This window comes from Papilio polytes, unplaced genomic scaffold (assembly GCF_000836215.1).
Source record: "Papilio polytes unplaced genomic scaffold, Ppol_1.0 DF824292.1, whole genome shotgun sequence".
Classification (NCBI taxonomy): domain Eukaryota; kingdom Metazoa; phylum Arthropoda; class Insecta; order Lepidoptera; family Papilionidae; genus Papilio; species Papilio polytes.
The window spans coordinates 108,856-132,587 of record NW_013524912.1 but is presented as its reverse complement, the minus strand read 5'-3'; the positions used below and the strand labels follow the sequence as shown (position 1 = coordinate 132,587).

At 34.3% G+C, this 23,732-nt stretch overlaps 1 protein-coding gene across 8 annotated transcripts in view; it reads left to right on the top strand.

Moving 5' to 3' along the window:
- Positions 1–23,732, top strand: part of LOC106103312 (hepatic leukemia factor) — an 81,355-nt gene that overhangs the window by 22,227 nt on the left and 35,396 nt on the right. The window lies entirely within an intron of this gene.

The following is a 23,732-nucleotide window of genomic DNA, read 5'->3' as shown; positions in this document are numbered from 1 at the left end:
TACCAGACCACAGTCGGTCTAATCTAGACTATGTTATATTATTTGTTAGACAATTTACAATGTTGTGTTTACCAAGCTTAACCAAGATTGCATTGTTATCGATCACGGTTACAGATTCCCTTTACCAGCCACATAATTTCACAGACACGTAACATACGGCTATAGTTATATTAGAGGTAATTAATGTCAAGCAATACATTGCTGCCTGCAGGCGAGACACAATCAAATGCCAATCACTATCACCGTAATGAACATCACTCAGCAACACAGATGGCATCGTCCTACTTCCACGCTAAAAACACGCAATTAATAAGTTCGTGACATTTATCTTTATGCTATTTTCACTTGACGGCGAAACAATGAAGCAGACTAGTAGAATAGTGTAGAACTACTATTGGTTGAAAGCAAATCCCGAGATAGAACAGTAAGAAACAATAGCAGTACTGCTATGTATATTGCTCTGCCTGACGTTCTGTCCTCGTGGTGAACTATAGCGGTTGGTAAATGTCGCACGGAGAGATTTTGCAACGAAATGTCAAATGCTCAAACGTTGAATTCACTTCCTTTTTTCTTTCTTGTCGTAGAAAACTTTGACGGTACAAACTCTGGGATAAAATTGTATGTCCTCTTTCTTTAAAGAATGCGAGCTTCTTTGTTAGCAAAGTAACATTGAACATGTTTCTAATGGACGGAACTGCTTTGATCAGCGGTATAGAATCTAGATAGTAATTAATTAAAAATGCCTTACAGTAGTAACAAATATACTAGTTTGCGCAATAAAATATCCCGACTAGAATGTATTATTCCTTCCAGTTATTACAAAAATCTAAAAATAAAAAAAATGTAAATGACTACACGCACTTTATGTTTTAGATCTCCTTTTTAAATCAATAATTTGTTAATACAGAGTAGTTATTACTATAACAATTTGAACGTATAGCTTTAGAAAATTATATAGGTAGCTTAACCGCAGAATACTATTAACTTGCATAATAGAAGCGAATTTGCAATAAATGTCGTATCAAATAGGCAGTAGTTGCATGCGGTTTGTAAAGGTAAAATCACAATTTACTAGAAATGAAAACTTAACTTTACCTCAGTAAAAGATAGTTCTGTTTTATACCGGAAAATGAAGTTACCACGAAATAGGTTAGTATTCAACAAGCTTGACGTTTTCTCGGACTTTCTTCCTTTAGGTACATTGCTTTGAAATATCTTAGGAAACCAATACGACTTAGGTTTCTTTTGTATAAAAAAGCAACGCATTTGCAGTTCCTCTGATGTTTACTTTCGAAAAAGATCAAATCAAATATCTATTTCCGCTTTATTATTTAAAAAGATCATCATTTTGAACCGACTTCTCAAGACAAGGAGGATCAATATGTCTGTTTTATTAAAAAATGTATTTACGGTTTTTTTTTAGCAACACAAAGACGACACCTGTTTAGTTATGTATTATAGTAATATCTAAGTTTGGATGAATGGATGTATGTCACTACGTAACACATCTCCGAAACGGCTTAACAGGTTTCATTGAAATTTGACACAGATTTAGTGTCAGGAATAAAATATAGGCTACTTCTAAGTTTTTTTTACTCCGCGCGGACGAGGTCGCTGACTAAAGCTAGTGTCTCATGAAGAGCAATATCCATTAACATTTGATTGTATGTCGTTCCATTGTATACTCGTGAATGGCTATTCCAATTTAGAAGTATGTGATGTGATTCCATGACTTTTCTTTAGTTAGATTACTTGTTATTTTAAACTATATAAAAAAGTTAAGAATGCTTCCTTAAGATTATCCAAAAAGACGCTACATATCAATCTTTTAGTACCAATTAATTTTTATTTTCCTCTTGGATCTTACACCGTATAACGTCGAAGTTATTTCAATTTGTTTAATTTTTAATTATGGATCTTATTACAATAGACATTGGAGTGCAATTTGCGCGTGTGGAATAAACAAATAGCGATTGTTGCATTAGTGGGGCCAAGGTCGGAACGCTATGTTTAGGTTGTGGATGAGTGCGGAGAGGGGAAGCGCCGCGGCGGGGGAGTGGAGGCAGATCAGCTGTGAAATGTGAAATCACGAGATGAAGAAATTAAATTTAAAATTTTGTAAACTGTATAGAAAACATCAGTTTAAAATTGTTGGAAACGAAAGAAATTACGTATTTCTTGCCAAGACGTAAAAAATCCATACAAAAATAGTTTTTTGTATGGTACAGTTTGTAAGTAAAAACATCTGCAATTTGACAAATAGTATAATAGTTTTACAGTAAATATAAAATGCCAGATTAGATGGATTTTAGTATTTTTTTTAGTTAGCCATGAAATGATATTTTGTTTCAATGTGTTTATTTTTTGACGACCTTGTACTTTAAACATTAAAATAAATATTATAACGTGAATACTGAGTAAGATAATCTTACTTCTTACTAAAATTATAAATGCGAAAGTTTAGATGGATGGATGGATGGATGTTTGTTAGCCTTTGTAGCTTAAACGGCTGAACGTATCTCCATGAAATTTGGCACAGGTTTAGAGCATAATCTGGAAGAACACATAGGCTACTTTTTATCCCTGGAATAGTTACGGTTCCCGTGGGATTCATTAATTTGGTTTTTTAATGTTTACTCGATCATTCTGCAACGGTTCAACATATCTTATTGAAATTTGGCACAGATATAAAACAAAGTCTGGAGTACCCATGGGATAAGCTTCATCCCCGAGAAATGTCCGGTTCCCGAGGGATACGTAGCTTTTTGTAATTTATATAGTTTGTATGTTTTCTAATACCACGTGGACGAAGTCGCGGGCAGCAGATCGTTTTACAATATTTTTGTGTTCACTAATCGATTATCACTTCACGGTGTAATACGACACGATGAATTACTAAATAAATAAATAAATAAATTATTATTTACGTATACTTCGATCGACTGATCGACATGAAAAAAGACCTATGTGAATGAATGATACAAGATATTTGGTGCCTCTAGTTTTCATCAGAATAATCATCATCGTTACTCTATTTTGCATATCCCATTACTTTGTAGTGTAGATAATACTGTAATTTATAGTTATATGTACATCTTGTTGTTTTATCTAATGATGCCTCTATTGAATATATAACATTCACCTGCTAATCTTGACTCTGAGCTCACAATGTTCTTTGAGCAAAAAGCAATGGCATATTCGAAGATGTAATTTGTGCCTAAAGCCTTCGGGATAAGGTTGTTTATCGAATGCGCTTTCTGGTGAATTTTCCAACCCGAGTGCAATATTGGATTCCCTTTCATTAATATTAATGCCGTTGAACAATGTTGCAGTAAAGTGGATCTCTTGTATCTTTATATTGAGTGCATCATTCTTTATCCTAATATTAATTAGACTTATTTGTTTACTGTTACTTATCATTTTGCCGCGTCTATGATAACCTATATATCTGCATCTTTGATCTTTGTTAGTTGATGTATTTATGCTTTATGGCAAATTGTGATAAGGAATACTGTAACTATGAAAACTTGTAGCAATGATTTATTGCTATACAAGATAAAGTAGTTCATAATATATATAAATATATTGAGTTCAAAATTACAAAATAACATCTTATTTATTTTTAGGGCATATACATAACAGTAGCTAAGAAGAATTGCATGCAAACTACTGGCGTAGACGCTAACTGGCATGCAAGTAACTCGAACTTTATTGGATTTTATACCAGTTCCGAGCACGTACGTTGAGATGTGTTGAAATATTGGCATATGTTTCCGCCTTTACATCTTATATTTTAATGATTTTTTTGTTCTACAGTGTTTCAAATGTAGACAAATTTAGTTCTAAATTAAACCGTTATGCGTATGTTATCATAGTGCCATAATTGTGGCATTAACAAACAAACTCACTTCACCGAGCCGAATCGTTCAAGCGAATAACAACCGAGAAGGACTTTCCTCCTTTATCAAAACCAGAGTCGAACAGTTCGTACTGGTTAGTTACTTAGTCTACATAAACAGGTTTAAGAAAGGCGTGATTATAGTCATATGTCTGAGAATTAAAAATTTTACTTTTTAATTTCTTAAAATAACTTTTACCTGCATCTCCATCCGCGTGTAATTAAAAAAGCAAGTGGCCTATGTGTTCTTCTTCACTTTACTCTACATCTATTTCATATTTCATTAAGATCCGTTTAGCACTTTGAGCTACAAACTAAACATCCATCAATAAATCCAAACTTTTACATCTATAATATTAGTAAGATCTAGTTACTTAGAACCATACACTTAGAAAATATCAAATATATGAGATATAATTATTTACGTAGGATCCATATATTAACCGAATTTATTCAATACGCGTATTAAACACGACGCAAAAACTTGTAACATACACATTCCAACGTATGCTTTAGTGACTTGTAAACCAAGTGTCACGTACCGTATCTTGGTACAACCGCATTCGAAATGAGTACCATATGCATTCTTGGTACAGCTTGCATACCAAAAAGTACTAGCAGGTGGGTTACCGAACTCGACCTCCGTTGAGTACAGAAGTCTAACTCACTTATATTTATTTAAATTTTAATAAACATTTATCGCAAATTTGTGAATGTGATTTACATTTTAGTTCTGTATTTAATAAAAAGTAACTACCTGAATCTCAATAGGTTGATAACTAGGCCAACGTTTTGTCCGCTCCACTCCATAGCATAATCTGTGACGATATTTGCCCGCTCTACTCCGTGATACTCTGTAATGACTTGCAAAAACATAAACACAAATTAAGAATTTTATTAATTCCACGCAATCATAGACATTTAATATCGATCATTAAAGTTTAGCGGAAAATGCTGCAAGCCCTTCTCGTGTGACTAAACAGGATTTTACGTGTCGAGGCAAACAAGAAGGTAAAATAAAACGTTAAATTATTGTGTTTGTGAATCCCCTTACATTAAATTACTCATACCGTCAGTGCCTTGCTCTCATCTGCTACAAAATCTAAAAGTAAAGTAAGATCAGTAAATATGACAAAGAAATGTGAAAATTTGAGCTTTACTTACATACTAAGATAACGAAGTATGTAGATTTTAAAACAAAACGATAGTCTTTTCTTTAAGATTGACTGTAACGCTTGACGATTTAGCGCGTACCCAGAAGTAGTCTAAATCCAAGGTGACATATTTTCATTTCAAATACCCAATATAAATATCTAATTTAGTCTAGTAAACGAACTCCAATGATCTCTGAAGTTATAATCGAAAGTCTGATAAATTAAGTTGTAAACGAAGACAGTAAAATTAGTATTACTTCATTATAAGTTTGCGTACAAATAATTTGCCCTTTAAATACGAAAAGCTGAACTATAGTGAAAGTTTATGAACAGCAAAGGGAATACGCGGCCTTGAACTAGAGGTAAAAGATCTAAGAAATTAGACCTCCTCGAGGAAAGGCTGTTTAGTTGGCGGAACGTAGACGTGGTGGCGCGACGGGATGGGGCAACGAATTTCAGGTCACGGGGTGGCCGACGACAAGAGCCGATCGGAGTCGAGATGAGTCGGTTGAAGTCGAAAGGGAACCGAACTGGGCCGATAGGAGTCGAGTGGAGCCGAACAGAGCCGAGTGCTGAACGAAGTTGACCGTACACGCGAAGATCCGCTTTCGTTCGTGTGTAGAGATACGACACTCTGGCTGCACCGTGACTTTGTGTTGGCTGAAAAGGAGAAATATGTTCCGGAAAATTCATTTTTCAAAGCTTTACAATTATTTCTTATTATAAGCATAACATTCCTCTGGTTTTGCTGATGTCCATGGTCTTCGTTGACCACCTTGGTGTTCACGCCGCTCGTTTGCCCCCTTTTATTAAAAATTTTATACATATATATATATATATATATATATATATATATATAGATATATATATAAAATTGGTAAGTAACTGAAGGTACACTTTAACTGCTTATATCAAACCATCAAATTATTATTAGATGTGGCTCGTAAGAAATTTAAAATAATAAAAAATATAGCCTGTGTTACTCAGCGATAACGTAGTTTTTTAATGGTGAAAGATTTTATTTTTAAATCGGCCAAATAGTTCTTGAATTATTTCAATACACACAAATACAAAAACACAATTCTTTCCTTTACTTATTTTTCCTTTCTCTTTATAATATTAGTATAGAAGTATTGATAACGTTCTAAATTATATGTCCATTTACATCTTCAACGTGAGGAAAATTCTGTTCTAGTATAATTCTTTATTCGTTAGTCCATAATCATCGTCATTTGTATAAAAGTCTGTACGGTTTATGTGTGTTTGCAGTTATTGTTTTTAAACACTAGACCGTCGTAGCTTCCGTGCCGGGATAAAAGCGGCTCGTACACGCGCAACTATTTTTAAACTTTGCCTTGTTTTTAGCTTCTAATAGAGCATACATTTCTACATTCATATTGTATTGTTAGCCCTTGAATTAAACCATTTTCTCGCAAAAAAAGATACGCATTAATATTTCTTTACAATGCTCATTAAATTCTCGGTAATAATGTAATATATTTAAATATGTGCCGTGTATATTCATGGAGTTATTTAAATTTATTGAGACAATCACATTTGGGTTATTGACGTAATTAAATTACATTGACTAAATTGTTAAAACTTTATCAAAATAATATCGAATTAGCCAATCAATTTAGTGCATGTAAATAAAAACATTCTAAATCCTCAGGAAATACTGAATAACAGCAACTCGTTGACAGATGGCGCTAGTAAAATTTATAACATCTCTTTCACGACCATTTCCTTTGGTATGCCATCTGTTGTTGAATATACGCATTAATAATTTTTCATCTCTTAAATTGTAATAAGTAAATCTCTTTACATTTGTTGAATAATTGAATTTAAATTAAGTTAATCTAATAGTGGTATATAAATTGGTTTTTTTTTATTTAAATTGTATCATCTAAGCCTAGTCTGAAAAGTTATCCCCTAGATCGAAAGCGCTCAGCGTTAAGAACCGACAGTGGTCCATTTCTCCACTTCCCCTGCGCTATGGTCTAGTAACCTATTTTTTTTAATTCCATGAGAGAGCGACTTAAGTATGTAAAACACAGTATTTGTGTTATTGAATATTTACGTCACTTATTTTTATGGTTTCTTCACAGATTAAAACGAGCCAGAACAATTAAGTATTGGATATATGGGAACAAAATAAGGGGAATATCAGAATATCTTGGATCTGAGGGCTTATCGAGAATATTTGTAAGGTTGTTTCCGTAGCGTATTTATTAAAAATTGTATGTGACTCGTGCAGCGCCCCTACCGGGCGTAAAGCACACCAGAATTCTACTTTGTCGATAACGTTTTCACCATTGTCAAGCAAATATCCTTAGATTTAGATCCTCAGGCGTTTTATTCTTTTAATTATATAGAAAATAAGTAGTAGTAATACACACAAATTGATTATAAAAGTAAAAAGGAATTGTAAGTAAAAAGGTTCAAATCATGGTACATCGTACAATCAGAGTGCAAGAGTATAATCAAATAGAGACATGACTGGTACGCTTCGTTGCTAACACAAAGATGCACATTAACTTCGAGTATCAAGATGTGTCGAACATGTGTTACAATTAAAAGGATAACAGATAACTTGTTGGCGACGTTCGTTACAAGTCTTGATGGCGTATCCAATTATTATCTTTACGTTTTCAGCACGCGATAGTTACATATTGTTTCCGTTACAAATGTCGTGATGAAACACTACTTAATGGTGATACGTAGATAATGCATTGTACTAATTACAATTAATTACATTATGGATATTGTTTCACAGTGGTGAATTGTAGACCGAGCAGTCCAGTTCTTTTAACCTATTTGTTATTGTTTACATATTGCTGTCTTACTCAAAGTAGTATAATCGTATGTCGTGTGCATTTCACGAATGTCAATTCTGGTGTGTATCAAGTATTTATTTTGTGCGTTATAATAAAAGCTGTACGGTTTGTACCCATGTCCTGTATCACTGTGCCCACGTACAATCAAAATATTTTGTATGTCGATATCAATATATTTGTGATATTAACACTTAACTGGCGAGGTATGGAAAGAAACTGCGTCGTAACCCCATAACCGTGCGGTGTGGCCCCATCAAACGGACGCGACTTCGTCCAGATAACTCGATAACCCTTGAGACAACGCTCGGCGATCGAACGCGCTGTGCCGCTTATCTCGATTGCCGATCGGCCTATTGCCTGACCTAAAATCTGACCCGACTCTATGTTTACTAACTAATGTATTAAATCGTGGACAATTGTGTAGTTAAATTAGTTGAATTTAGCAGTGTCGATTGTCTCTTCACTGTCTATGTCATGCCTAGTATTCAGGGAACACACATGTTAGCTGCAGCTGCGTTACGAATTATCATTATTGGTGTATTTGATTGATCTAATGCAAATTGTAAAGGCATATATTTGTACCTAAGTACTGACTAGAAATGTATTGTAAATACAACATCGTCTTAAGTAAACGTCTTTTAAACTTTGGCTAATAAGAAGAAAATTAATAGTGTTTTATTTATTTACAGGTAAGGAAGTCTATGGGGAGAAGTACAATTTAATATAAGCGTTATGGTGGTAAGGACTTAAACCTATAAATATATTTTTATATAAGATACAGTATGAATTTTGGTGTCTTCTGAACGTGAACTATCGGAATTGAAAACTGACGTTCAATGTCCTGTAGTTAACTTCGACGAATTGTGAATTCGCTTGCCGCGTTGAGTTAGTGATGAGAGGTAATAAGAAAATATTCCATAATAAAAACCACATACATCATCAATCACATTACTGTTTTTCGCATGTTTATTCAAAATGTACTTTATTTACGAAGAAAAGAAAAGATTTATTTTAAAAAATATATCAAATTGGAGTTAATCTTACTAATATTTTAAATGTGAAAGTTTGGATAGATGGATGGATGTTTGTTAGAGTTTGTAGCCTAAAAGGGTGAACGGATCTGGATGAAATTCGGCATAGATGTAGAGGATAATCTGGAAGAACACATAGGCTACTTTCTTTTGTTTTTATTAATAACACGCGGACGGAGTCGCGGGCGGAAGCTAATTATTTAAATTAAAACAGTGAGATTCGATCTTAATTTTAACTGTGACATTAGGTTATTAGTTGTGAGCTGTAGTTATTGGGTTCCTGTGGTTTTGAGATCCTTAGAAAGCGATTGTCGGTTGCGGTGGATTTCAGATGACAACCGATTAATGATCCCCTGTCGGGGACTCAATCAAATAAAGCAGTACTTAATTTGATTTATGATTTACTAGCTTTCGCCCGCGAAAGTAAAAGTAAATAAAAGTAAGTAGACTTGTGTATAGCCTATGTCACTCACTAATGTAGCTTTATAATGATGGAAGAATTTTTGAAATCCGCCAAGTTTTGAGTTATTTTAATGCATACAAAATACAAATATTTCATCTTTATAATATTAGTATAGTATAGACTAGCTTTCTCCCGCAACTCCGTACGGATTCATTAATCACTAGGTTGTTGTAATTAGTTCGTCTTCCACATAGGCTTGTACTTGTGTGTAAGATGCAAATTAAATTATTTTCCTATACATGAAATTTTACCTAACAGCGGTTTGTTTCAGTTTGAAGTTTGTAGTTTGTTATTAAAACTTATGAAACTTATTACTGCAGTTAAAGTTACTTGTTTGTTACATGTTTGTTACTCCTCTTCGCAAACCAAAAACTTGGTAGCAAGCGACATACCTTACGAAGTTCTTAGACCGCTGCCACAGTTGATAACATACATCTGCTTCTTAACCTTCCAGTAATCTCGAAACATTACTTTTTCAATTTAAATTATGCGTTTTGTACAATTGTATTGTAGCATTTCAGAAGGATCAATAAAATAATTTATTACAAAAACAATCAAAACAATATTCAATAAACAAAGTCCTTGTGCCACTTTAGTAAAACTAAAATGACACATTAAGAATTAAATTTGCGGTAGATCGTGGTTAAAGTTAGAATGTTATGAAAATTGTAACTAACACAAAAAATACCGTATCTATTTAACGACATGATGGCATTGCTAATGCAAGGAAAACGAGCAAATAGCGTCCAAGCAGTGAGCGGATAGCGAGCGAAGAGCGTCAAGTGTAAATCGAGTAGCGTGCAATTGTAAAGCGAGTAGCGAGTATTGAGTTTGCAATCGGTAACAGCCTAGTGTACAGTCAGTTGCACAAATAACTGCCGAGAGTTACAAAACTTGTATATGCCTTCGATTTTAAAAATATGAATGCACGAATCCGTCTCTATGCTTCCGATGCATGGTATTCACGAATACATGCATAAATATTTTGAAACTGAAGGCCTTTACAAGTTAATAAAGTATACATATTTATGCTGCAGACTGTACAATCGGGGCAAAGTTCCGAAATATTTCAACTGGACGTTCATTTCAATTTTCGGGCGTTAATTGGATTACAATGAAAGGAGCAGCGAGTCGGCAACTTTTAGCTTATGTGCGCAAACATGTTACCTTTTTGCAACATAAATAAATGTTTTCCCATTCGAGGGCTGTATTTTTTAACGTTTTAATATTGCAGATGAAAATATTGTATTTTGAAAATATGTCATAAAGGTTTTTCTTACTAAATATTATAAATGTTAAAGTTTAGATGGATGGTTGAATAAATGGATGGAGGGATGGATGGAGGATGTATATTTGAATTTCTGCCTAAACGGCTGAAAGGACACATTAGGCTACTTATTTTTAATTACACGCGGACGGATTCGCGGGCACAAGCTTTACTAATAATTAGAATTATACCTAAACGACGGTCAATTTGTCTTGATTATCAAATAATGTATGCAAATGCTGATTTTGAATGTAGCATGCATTATATATTTGAACTCAATTAGTTCACATTAATTGCATCTGTGAATTAATATTCAGTACAATTGATCACGATTATTCACCTAATCAACAGCACAAATATTTGATTAACGCCCGCCATTAATTAAATTATGACACCTAAATGACCAAAATGAACCTAAGATTTTCAATTCATAATTTTTCTCAACTCAGAGTGACCGCATTCCATAAAACATAATGCGAGCGCCGGGACACTTAACTACCGCAAGTTGCGGTACAAAATCGATATAGTTCACCAACCGGCTTAAAATTTAGAGTATCTTACCTGATTCTACAATTTTCGTAGGACTTTCCTTTAGTATGACTTATGTTCTCGGACTTGTAATTAGTAAGATAGAGAAAATAACTTTTTAAATCGGTCTCATTATATTAACTCCTGGAATTCTTATTTCTTACTAATATTATAAATGCGAAAGTTTAGATGGATGGGTGGATGGATGGATGTTAGAGTTTGTAGCCTAAACGGCTAAATGGATATTGGATGAAATTTGGTATGGATGTAGAGCATAGTCTGGAAGAACACATAGGCTACTCAATTTTTTTTTAATTTCACGCGGACGGAGTCGCGGGCGAAAGCTAGTGTATTATAATTTGCACGTGATACGAAAAGTGCAGGACATGAAAATCAAGCCAACTAAAGACAGATGACCCCCTAAGCGTTTGATGGGTCTGCAAAATGATGATATGTCTGAAATACTCCAGTGAGTAAAGTAATCGAAATGAGAAAACAACACTTGTACGCTAAGGTCTAAAAAATTCAATCTATTCGTGAATGTAAATGTACCTTTTCAAAGAAAATTATCGGACTACTTTAAAGGCAGAAAGCCACTTTTAATGAAAAAATAAATTGTGATTACGAAATATAGTGGAACTTAGACCAATGATCCATTAGTAATAACACATTTAAAATATTAATATGAATAAACGACGCCTACTGGGTTGAATGTTGTTGAATTGAAGTACATTGTTTTCTTTTTTGATTACTCTAATCTGGACGGACGGTGCATTTACTAGATTGGCGTAATTTGATATGAGACGACTCATGTATTATTCACGTGCGAGCGCCTCGAATTAGCTCTAACAAGACCCGGCTGGTACAATCTTACTTGTGTTTCAATATTCCCCACATTATCCACGAACTTAATGCAAGCATGAAAAGTATATTTTTTTAATATGTATTGAGAATTTTTTGTTTATGTGCATCATTATTACCCCACACGACGAGAGGATTATTCATTTCGTAATATCAAATAAATATTTCCGACCAATATTCTGTGAATTGATGTTTCACAGAATTGCACCTGGCAGCCTTATTTGCAAGGCTTTATTCACACGTTCAATCTATATCTTTTATCCATATTATAAAATTGGTGTTTTTTTTTTGTTGTCGCGGGGAATGCATTTACGCACTTCACCGTCCATGCCGCGGGGGCAGCAAGGACAGTTTCGTGTGGGACTCCCGGCCTTAATTCCGGCCGAACTAACCACTACACCCCGCGGTGTTCTCCTTCGCCCAACCGGGCCGTGGCATCTACGTTAGTTTATCCACGACCCGGCTTTTATAAAATTGGTGTGCCTGTTTCTAATATCAAAAGAAAAATGCCTGATTTCGCGAAGATGATGTATTTGAGTTGGTGATAATGAAAATCGTATTTAAATTTTTTTGTTTGTCTGTCTGTTTGTCCGCAAGCCGCGTTTGTTCCGGCTAATCTCCGAAACGGCTGGACCGATTTCGACGAGACTTTTACTGAAGGGTAGCTGACATAGACGGGCATAATATAGGCTGCCTTTTTTAATTCCGCGCTGTCATAGTGGCGTAAGGAGTGCTCCAAATTTGCGCTAAAGTTTGCGGGCGACGAATACAAGGAATGGTATACATGAATCATGTTATTTAACAATAATCTAGACTAGCTCAGGAGACAGAGTCCCACTAACTGTACAAAACTGTTTTTGGATCAATAAAGGACTTTTTTATTTATTTTTTATAATCAAATGGACTACCCAGACTGCCAGCGTGACTCCTTCCTTTTTAAAAGATCTATTGCTGTTTTCCATTCAGGTTTAGGCAACCTTTCGTCTTGTCTTCTAGATTAAAGGCATATGTTATATGTAAGTAAACAATGACAGCATTATTTGAATAGTACATTTAAAAGCCAGTTCTTGAATTGTATTGTTTTCAGATTCTAGCCGGTTCCAACCAAATCCACATTTCAATTTAAATATACGACATCAAAGAAGACATTCAAGTGGTCAAATAAGGTGGCTGAAGAAGCCAAATGGATTAATTATGTCGCCGTCGGGAGCCACGACTCGTTGCGGATAAGGGCGCTTTTACACTGACTTGTAAACAAGTATTCATAAATTCTTGAATCTATTAAGTTAACAGCTACTGTGTAGTCCTTTTCTATCAGATAAAAAAATAGATAAACATCTGCTTGAAATTTTCAAACTTATCAATAACTATACAATAATTCTTAATTTAACGTTACTTTACAAACATCTATAGTAAACCTAATTAGTAAAAAAAAGCGTAAGACTAAAGCCGCAAGGGAAAGGTTGCATTTCCATATCTTGCTCAACAACCTTAGAATTATTTAAATTATATTTGGTGCTGATATCCGACCGTACGAGTGTAGAAGGGCCCTTATCCGTGTAGCTTGGCCGGCCACAAGCGGACAGTTCGCACAGACCGGTGTAGTCCACTCTCATTCACTCCGTCCCTGAACGACGTTAAATCCGTTCATTCACCGCTCAATAATCATACAGTCGCTTGAAATATGTTGCTTTTCCCAGAGAAGTGAAAATTTATAGGAATTTTATTCGGTAGTTTATTTTATAAACAGTAAATAAAAAACAAACCATTAAATTACAATGTCATCTTATTTGAAAAGTAACCTTACATTAGTCATAGAATTTTAATTTTTAATTATTCACAAAAAAGATAAAACATAACGTAAACGTTAATACACGTTTATCATATTTTATCTTTTGTTATTCTCTTTTCGTCTTATACTTAAGTAAATATTTGATATGTTTTAGGTAATTTCCTTGTGTGATAACGCAACAACGAAGTTAGATTAAGTTGATTATTTTCAGCTAAAGTGAACTTATGAAGAGCATTAAAGTAACACTCACATTATACAGGTAGCGGACTTAATTCAATTCCTAAGACCCTTATTCCACTACCAAGATTACAATACAAATTACGTACATTTATTGGACAACTATTTTCCAATAGGAAAATAGGTCGAAGTCGGCGTTACAAAAGATTATATTGTATGTACATAAGAAATTTTTAACGATACTGTACATTGATCTGTTCCGGATCTTCCATTTTCAGTGTGTCTATTCATTTCGAATCTCGTCAGAGATCCAAATGGAATCGCTAGTCAAACAACTGCAATACAACGAAGACTCTCATCTTGTTACAATTGTGATTGAGTTCAGGTCTGTCTGTCGAAATCGTTTGCAACAATGCAAGCATATTGATTTTCTCGACCTTCGCCTTTGGCAATTTGCAAGAGGTATGATTATAGCCTGCGTACCAATGTTTTTAATATAATATTTTAAAACTTAAAGTAACTCTTGTATAAAGATATAGATAACAAAAATAATAATTCCCGCCGGTGATTTACAAGGATAGGTAGAGTCTTAGCATACTAGTGTATTTCATAAATCTGTATATCATATTATAATAGCAAGAAACCTAGAGAAGTTTAGTTTTAAATAGATTTCCTTGAAGATTAAAATTTGTTAAGGAAAATTAGCAGTCGTGTAAGTCGACTTTTATTCTGAGAATTCACATAACATTATTTTCCTTTGGTCTTCAAAAAGTAAATGTAAATTGCCGTTGAAAAATAAAAAAAATTATAAACGTCAATAACGATTGTATGAAATGAGATAATAATCTTATTGGTCCGGTAACATTTTTCTTTGTGCGGCATTTTTGTGATTTAAATTACGAATCGTTATATGTTTGCGGTATTTCTCCGAAATTTGTCGTACATCAGAACAAACAACATAGGAATGTACTGCAGAATATTAATTACATGTGAATGAAAAATCTATTTTCTAGGAATTCAAGCAACTTCTTGTATACAAAACTTACGACATGTGAGAAAAACACATCCTTTTTTAAAACTAATTATTTTACGGCTATTACTCACGTCTAATTTGTCGGTGGCGGCACCGACCAGTTTCTTATTTATAATAACTAGCTGAGGCTCGCGACTTCACCCGCGTGAAATAAAAAAATGTAGCCTATGTTACTCACAGATAAATAACCTTTCTAACGGTGAAAGAATTTTTAAAATCGGCCCAGTAGTTTTTAAGTTATTTTAATACATACAAAAAGACAAATCTTTCCTCGTTTTAATATTAGTATAGATTTAAATCCTTTTTTGTTAAAACTAACGCAATTAGATGAATATATAGTTAGTTGGTTATGACTTATACCGAGACTTCTGTTGCATTGGTTTTGGTAAAACAAGTAAACATGAAAGGCAGGGTGTAGGTACTGAAGGTACGTGGTTGCTCCACTGTGTGCTGTGTACATTGCCAACAAAGCACAACATTGAGGTTACACCTGATCGATCATTCTGTTTTACGAGCAAGGTGTGCGGTCTCTGTCCGTAAACAATCCACTAACAATTCCCTGCTTCATTCATTTCATTGTATCAAATTGATTTGTATTGTAAAAGAAGTTATAATAATTGTTTAAAAGCTTTAGGTATCAATCATTTTTTGAGCGTAACATTCGTAACAGCATATTGACATCTCCCTCTATCTCAAACAAAAAGTAGAGACAGTTTCACGTTTGTGTAGTGAAGGCTCTCGCCAATCTCAGAGTTCCGATATGTCCGTTCTATTCTGTGTCAACCTTATCTCACCTCACTCGGTTACCTACATATCATATCTCTAATCAAGGTATTTTAATTTGTATATTTTTGAGCGTTTTATCGAAAAAAAAAAACTTTTCTATACGTCAGATTTGTGATAAGCGATCGTCTGTTGATAAGATAACCAATTACATTAACCTTACTTGCGTAGTTTATTTTACAAGGCTAGCTGATTTAATATTAACTGTACACTCTAATGAGAAAAACATTTTTTTGTATCGAGAAGAGAAAATGTCCCGCCTTTTAGGTGAAAATGTTTTTTAAATAAAAACAGTTAACGTATGTATTTTACAGTACAGTATTTACACATTAACATGCGCCTGAGCCTTATGTTAGTAATTAGTGGGAGTGAATAAAAAACTGTGGCTGTGTTGCCAATTAACTTGGGGAGAAAAACAACTTGCGCCGTGCTATAGCAATATTTAGAATCTTGGAAAAAGCCAACTAACAATAGCCTACGAAGCTGAATACAGTGCAATGCAACTATGACATGACATGACACAAGGGGAATCCCTTTTCTCTTTGCTATGTTTCGTGTCAGCTCACGTTTGCTTTCGCGGCTGCTACGAGCGTAGTGACCGCGGCTTTTATCCGATACGGTTGAGCGGTCGAATCCGCGGTCAGTAGCTAGTTAATCGCGACCGCGGCAAATTATCGTGATTACAAAACCGCAGGTTTGTTTATACAGTTTCAACTATCAATAATCACGGTGATAGAAACCTTTTAAAATAATAAAATTACTATTGTTTGAAAGCTATTCGAATAATATTCTCATGTAATCTAATCGAGTTTTAAACATAAAAGAATCGTTTCATATAATGTATGTATTTTCCAACTAAAAGACTAAAGATTTAGTTATTCATTTTTTTTAATACGAAGTAACATGTTTAATATGTCGGAGTGAACGAGCGGTTTGTAGAATTCAATTCCGAAGGCAGATCATACACGGTAACGATCTTCCATTGTAGGCGTGCGAATGTCGGAGATAAACAATCGCGTAACATTAGAAACACTATCCTTAGTTTACCACCATCTCAATTGATTATTTCACAACGCACTCTAATCAAATTGCAAACATTTACAGAGTTTAACCAATCGATTTTAAAATAACAAAACGCATCATTCAATGACACCTGTCATCAGTCATTCGATCGCCGCTTGACATATATTCAGCCAGTACCCAAAATTATTAGTTGCCAGTTACTTTAATTGTTCAAAAATTAACAATTATTTCGCCTAGTTAAATACATATTCAGAATTTAAGTAATACGAAGTGTTTACTTAAATATAGTGTATGAGATTTGAGAAACGATTCCTATATGCACGCGGCGCGAACCCATTCAACGCTGAGTATCATTCAAGTAAAATATTTTCACATTTTTTCCAAGTGCCACCAATAGCGGCGGGTTAAAAAACTTTAGACTCTCAATGACTTTAATGTAACGTTTTTATACAAGTATATATTTTTAATAGTAATTATTGATGATTACAGAAAATATGCACCTATTTATGGAGGACCAAAACATTTAATGAAGGAAATTATTTATAAAAAATATGAAAATACCTTTGCTGTTCGTCCTCATATTTTATAAAATATTTAATACTTTGTTTGTGTTTTATCTCGTTGCCAGGGAAAATCCAATAAAGCTGGCTGTTATGATGTTGAAAGTGCGCGTGTTTTGCTACGTAGCTTTCATATTTATTATGTTTTGTAACTTTAATAGGGCAACTACTTTTCAAAATGGACGAAAACGTGTTCACCTTTGACCTTTTATCGTTTTCAATCCTGCTATTGTTCGCTCGGACGAGCAAATAATTATAACATAAATTATTTGCTACGCTTTTTAATGAGTTCTGAGGCTTGTTTTTGCTTTAATTAGATAAATATTAATAATACAAACAATAGATGTTTAGGCTACCACTCCTCTTCTTCAAGAGTTATCTAATTTAAGAGTTTTATTTCCATGTTATAGCACTAATAGTTATATTCCTAACAATTGAAAATATATTAATTTAAACAAAGTATGTTTCACTACCCTGTACCGAAATAAACATTCGTACAAACATTTTTTTTTTGTAAAAACCGCTTAACACGGCGTCGGACCGGAACACAGCGAACGAACACAAGCTCTGTTTCCATTTATCCGGTGCTATATACATAAATGTACATCAAAATATATATGTAGAGAAATAGCGTCACCAAACGTTTGATACGTGTGGGCGAATTGGATAACCGTTTTTCAGCTGAAACAATCGATTTCCTCCACCGCTGAGCCGAATTCGCTTTTGATGTTTTATTTGTATAAATCTTCTAAATGCAATTTTGAATAGTTTTATCTATATCGATATATTTTTAAACACATTCCAAACATTCTTAACAAACTGTTTATGTAAGAATACGAGGAACTAATAACCTATAAAATAAACAATGATAACTGCAATCAGTGCTACAGAGAAGGGAACCTCTATATGACGCACGGCCCGCGTAGTCCCTAAAAACTTAGATATCCTTTAAATGTTTTTCAAGTCTTTTTATGAAAGTATGCGAAAGAAGTAACCTCTTATTGTGGCTTAAACAGGGTTAAGAGTAGGTTGCATTAAGCATAGTATATAACATTACCGCACTCGCTGATGCCGTCGACACATAATCGAATCAGTTGATATGAGGTCGGCAGTGACTGCGTTGACAACTCACAATCGAGTTAGCGAGGCCACACACTGAAGTACAGTTAAGCAAACTGGCGGTGTTCTACATTTAAAACAAAACGCGGAATAAAAACCAACACAAAGCAGCTTTTAAATGTATCTGCATGAAAAAAAGTCTGTTAGTAATATACTGCTGGTTTATTTTTATTATTACTCCTGCGTTCGGAAAACTAACTGCTATCTAATTAGTTATTTGTAGGAAGAAGCAGAGTTTGTCTCTGCAAGGAACAAGGCGATTTTTCAAAAGTGGTAGACCGCGGTTTTCCGCGACTGTACATACTGTATAATAAACACCTTGTTTATGGAATCCGTTGATTTATAAAAGTAGATTTGTTTAGTCCCGACTTGAAATGCTGCTTGAAATAATATTTTTATACGAATCTTAGACGTTTAAGGTAAAGGTACTACTACTACTACTACGGTAAGGTATCCGTCGATTAAGTATCGTATATATCCAAAAATATTTAAAAACAACTAAATTCGTTATCATAAATGTATTCTCGTCAGTCTCGGTTAAGGTTTCGGCCGAAACAGAGAGCAAGGCCGAAAGTACGGTTTCGGTTTCGGCTGAAAACACGTTCGGTCGAAATGTAATGAATATACATTTGCTCTCGCACTTTATTCAATTAACGCCCGGGCGACCTAGCAGCGCGCTGGAATTTGAAAAATAAAATGTGTCATCGAAAACGAAATTACCAAAATTCGATATAAACCTTCAGATATCGAAATTTTTTAAAAATTAAATTCTTCATAGATAAATGATTTCAATCGCTTTAGACATTAAAATATAAATATATAAACGATATAGAAGATTTTTAAGTAAAACAGATCGAAAGCTATCTCTGCAACTCCGAAAACTAAAATAAAAGCTATTGTGCTAGGAAATTAGGGCAGGGGACAATTCTCTATAGAGGCAACGGCCGGTGTATTATGCGGTGGTCGACCGCAGCTCAACCCTAACATATTCTATAGAACTGTTCCATTTTTAGTTACAACTATAACTCGTAATAAACTACAGTATTGGTTAACCTACAAAATAAAATAACTTATCACTTACGAAGCAGGGAGCACACGAAAGAGCACTAATTTGATCGTATTTCCTAGCATTTTACTCCTTATAGGTATGTAAACTTTACATACATGTTAGTCCTGGTATACGGAGTTAAACACAAACCATACGCTTCCTCTTAAATAATAGAGAAACACCCATTATGACATTTAATACTCGTATACTTACTCTATCTTTAGCTGTTTTTCAGTATGCCATCTCTTGGTATTAAAAGGATTTAGTCGATTTTAAAATTAATTTTTCCATTGTTTTTTGTATGCTTATAAGATTTCTTATAAAAGCCAACAAGTAATATAATAATTACTATATGTAATTAAATTAAAATAATATATTATAATTACAGAGCGTTCGAGATAGGTAAATAAAGTGGTAGTACAAACTTACAAGAAGTTAAATATTTTATACTATAAAAAGGACGATGGCAATCATCAATTAATTGAATTAAATAAATCAACATACGTTAACGCCACTAATTGTAATTACACCGTACGCTTTGATTATTTGTTATCATGGTCGGTGCTATGCGCGTCATTATTTTTTTCAATGACCTCCTGAAGTGACAAGTTTGTTATTCTCGCGGTGCGAGTTACTAAATTATTGCCCTCAAGGTCGCAACTCAATGCACGCTGACATAGACGTACAGTTTTGCGCGAGAAAAACTTTCTCGCGCCCGCTGAACACTTACTCACTTTTGTTGTTGTTCGACTCTGCAGCCTATTATGTGAAATTATGTCACAGCTGTAAAGCATAAACAAGAATCTATGGCGCCATCTGTGATTCTATTTTTGCGATAATAAACACGTGGGGCCTGCAGGCGTGCTCATCACGTGCTATCGCAAGAACTGTTTTACCGACGCGGCCTACGACAGCCAATCAAAACGCGCGTTGCTATGTTGACCATACCATTTCTCGCCAATCGAGGCTATGCACACTCTGCATTCAAAGTGTACGTGTGATCATTGCAAACTTTTATAGTGATTTTATTGCAACATATAATACGTTTTATTTTGGTGTGATATTGTTGTTAAATGTGCTAATATTTTTTCAATTTCGTTTTTGGCCATGAAACGCAACGGTGAGTTTATTTTTAATAATTTTAACAATAATCTGTCTGAGAACATCAACGCCATCTCTTTTTGCAATACTTGATAAACTTCAAGATGGTTTGATGTAGTACGATGAACTGGAACTAGATGGCGTTGTAAATAATTTTTCAATTTATAAATTGCTTCTGCATTCACTATCTTTACTTTATACTCTATAGCCGCCAATCAAAGACAAATTATAATGTTTGTGACGAGACACAGTGAAATAACATTTTTCACTGTAACTTTTTCTATAGGGTACTATATCAGTTGTCATGTTTAGCACGCTGCTTCAAGTCCGTATATAGACAGTCCGCTCCGTGACAGGTAATAAGACATTTTAAAAAATTGCTATAAGCTCCCTCTGTCGTTGAATAGTTGTATTATAAAATAAAATTATGATTTTTTATAATTTATTTATTAATTAATTATGTAATTTAAAAAAAAAACATGTATCTTACACACACTAACCACATATAGGATTGATTTGTCTTATCCTATTTGAATTATCAATATCTAGCATAAATGTAAAGTTTTAAGTCGCCATATATATTTTTTCATGACATCTATTGGCGAAATTTAAATACTTATCTATATGTGGTTTTGTCAATGAGACAACAGATGGTGTTAGTGATTTTTTTATTTGTAAAAAATGTTTCAAGCAAGTGCTGCTTGTATCACCTCTATTTGAAAATCTCTTTAGCTCATATACCTAATTCAAATAATCTTTGCTTTGCTAAATATCATAATAGCAGCTCATATATTGTGGAATTATTTACTAGGACTGGCAGTCAGCAGAATTTGAGTACAACTATATACTTTTTCAAACATCTGCAGATTTTTAACGAATACTATAAACCATTCCAATATAGCTCTAACGATAAGGTTTAGGTTAAGGTGTACAATACTCCAACGGCCGAATTCGAACCCACGACCACGTAATTGAATGTCCGTATTATGTAATCAATATAACTACAAAATAGAAAAATAAATCAATTATTCTTTATTTTGATTCGAAGCCAAAGTTTACTAAGAATAGGAATGTCGAATTCCAGATATTGAAATTTTATAGTTTCAGTTACTTTATAAAAAATGTAAGACTAAAGGGTTCTATGTTTTAGAAAATACTTATTTTATCCTAATGTATCAGCTTCTAAACTAAACACACACATCAATAATTGTATTTATTATATCCTTTCCGTACTCACTTCCGCTAAACCCACACATTTCCTCATAAGAAAACAAAGGAAGGTGAATGAGTAGACATACCACATACATACACTTAATAGTGGCAGTGCCCGTTTTAACAACTTCGCACGAATGGGCCGGCACGCCCTTTTCTTATGAGAGGATGGGAAGGGAAAGTGGATTTGACGATGGAGGAGATGCATAGGAAGGGGAAATATCCTCTTTATGTGCGTCTCCTCCTACGTCGGATAAGGGTAGTTATCGCACCTGCTATTGCGGATGTCTACGGGTAGCGGTCGCTTCGCCATTTTAGCGGATTCAGGTGGCCGCTTGCTCATTTGCCACCTTATGTTATATAAAAAAAAAACGCACATTAATTAGATGAAACGCGGAATGACATCCCATTGTAGCCTGTTCAACATATTATCGCATTTCACCGTTCGAGCTTGCATTTAAGCTCTTAAGGTTTTTTAAAGCTTTACTACTGTTTTTATCTAAGACTCAGAGTCCTTTAAGAAGCGAAGACTTTTCTCAAATGCATCTGCAATTCCTCTATTATTGCGGAAGCATCGACGAACACGGTATTCACGCTGTGAACTTGCCTTCTTCTCTTTCAAAAATCAAAATTATATAAGTAATATCGTTCCTGTATCGCAAGTTTATAATTAAACATTTTCAACGTGAGCACGTTGCGCGCCATGCCTCCTATAACTTTTGACTTTTTTTATTTTTGGCATTCAATAGCATTTTCATACTTTTATTGACCAAATTAAACACGTTTGATTACAGTTGGCATGTTATTTTTATATAATCATTACTGTTATTACAGAGCGTTGGTCGCTCAGTGGTTTAAGCACTTGACTTGTATTCTATAGGTCTTGGGATCGTATCCCGCCTTATGTGAAGTGAACGAACCCGCAGTGGGCCAGCGTTGTTGACTATGGCCTAGTCACCCTAACTTAGGTTAGGCTCCGAGGCCTTTGGTGGGGTCGTATAGTGAGCTAGTGATTAGAAATTTCTGTCATTTTCTAATGTTATTTCTATAACTATCGTCCTTTTGGTAAATTGCTCTGAAAAATATGAGTCTCCTTCGTCGATTAAGGTTCAGCAACGCATCTGTAATTGTGGATGTCTATGGGCAGTGGCCACTCCACTATCGGCAGATGCATGGGGCTGCTTGCGCGTTTGCCCTCTTATTAAATAAAAAAAATATCCGACTTTTTTTCACCACTGAGTCAGGTAATAAAAATATCTCTTAAAAGGGAGTTACTGGAATCATATAATATACGTTTTTACAAGACGCTTATTTGTTGAATAAAACCGTTTCGCTCTTACGACACGCTAGGTTGGAAAATCGGAAAATTCTGAACTCATAAACATTCTTACATCATGTTATTTTTTCAACGCCCTAGATAGATGTCTCACAGGATATTTTTAACTTTGAGAATAATGCCTTTGATATACAAATAAATAGCAGACAACTTCTATTTTTACGCGTTTTATTTCTATTGCTGGGTCTTCAATCTTTTATCGATTATTTTGTTACATCATTGTTTTATAAGGCCGGGAATGTATATGCCAGTGGCACACTTGCCCTATAATGGAACGTACCAGCTACAACATGCGCTAACTTGCACGCCAGTACCTGGAAGAGCGTTTAAAATTGTCCTTGCCGGCAAGATGACATTCAAGTGTGCCAGCTAATTGCATATGTTTTCTTTGACTTGATTTATTCAATTTCTTTTGCATATAATAGTTGTTTCAAGTTTTTTCTCTTTTAGTTACTATTGTATTTTATTTCGCATTGTTTTTCTTTACATATGTCTTATGACCGTGAATT